The sequence below is a fragment of the Malurus melanocephalus genome, unplaced genomic scaffold (assembly GCF_030028575.1).
Source record: "Malurus melanocephalus ecotype Western Australia unplaced genomic scaffold, MMel_1.1 scaffold_970, whole genome shotgun sequence".
Taxonomy (NCBI): domain Eukaryota; kingdom Metazoa; phylum Chordata; class Aves; order Passeriformes; family Maluridae; genus Malurus; species Malurus melanocephalus.
The window spans coordinates 107610-108507 of record NW_026624202.1 but is presented as its reverse complement, the minus strand read 5'-3'; the positions used below and the strand labels follow the sequence as shown (position 1 = coordinate 108507).

General features: G+C 44.2%; 1 protein-coding gene across 1 annotated transcript in view; it reads left to right on the top strand.

Annotated features, from left to right (window-relative positions):
• Positions 1-373: 373 nt before the first annotated feature.
• The window catches only part of RNF169 (ring finger protein 169), a 10701-nt gene continuing 10176 nt past the window's right edge, over positions 374-898 (top strand). Inside the window, exon 1 of the mRNA XM_057386462.1 lies at positions 374-518. The gene's annotated coding sequence lies outside the window, so the exon portion shown is untranslated. The remainder of the gene's footprint in view (positions 519-898) is intronic.

Here is an 898-nt window from a genome sequence, read left to right as displayed (position 1 = left end):
GAGTGTTCTCCATGCATTGGTGTCGATGGCAGGGTGTGAATTTGGGATGCGGTGCTGCTGCCGGCAGCCTGTGTGCCTGGGGGTCTGCCTGCAGCAGCACCCCTAAATCCTGGATTTATTCCTGGGATTCAATTCCCTGGGACATCACCGGGCTGGTACCTCACCCTGTGTTTACATCCTCCCTGATTGCTTAACTGCTTGTCAAGGACTCTTGAGAATCTCCGAGGAAACTTGGGAAGTGCAAAGTGCAATTACTTGGCCATCCTCCTCCTGATGTTCTGTATATTAAAYAGAGCTGTGATAGCAGTGGYGGAATATAAACATCTGGGCTTGAAAAAAGTGCTGCAGAACCTCTTGTGGAGAGCTCGCCCTTTTTGGGAAATAATGGGCAACAGCAGTTATCCTGCACTAAAAAGTATTTATTTTCCCTTCTCTTTCCAGACTTCATATTCAGAGCACCCATTAAATTAMGCAAACCAGGGGAACTCCGAGAAGAATATGAAAGCCAGCTAAGGAAGGTCAGTATTCTGGGCAGTTGTGWTTTTTCTTCCAGAATAATTTGTATTTGCTGCAGGAATGCCATCCTACCTGTAGGGAAACCTGAAGGGCTCTKTTTTCCTGTTCTGTAACAAAGGCCATTCATTCTCTTTATACTCTTCAGCCAGTTAAAGAAATGGCTGTAATTGAGCATGTAGAAGCCAAATTTTGCTGTCCTGTTCTGCCTTCCAGAACASAGAAATGCACCTTCTTTGGGGTGACTGTTTGGTTGTGGATGTAATTCCATAAAGGCTTTTGCAGCATAAGGCATCTCCTGCAACAACATCCTTCTCCTCAGAAACAAACTATTCCAAACTAGAGCTTTCTATTTATTTTTAGCTAAGAAAAAAAGTGTCATTTA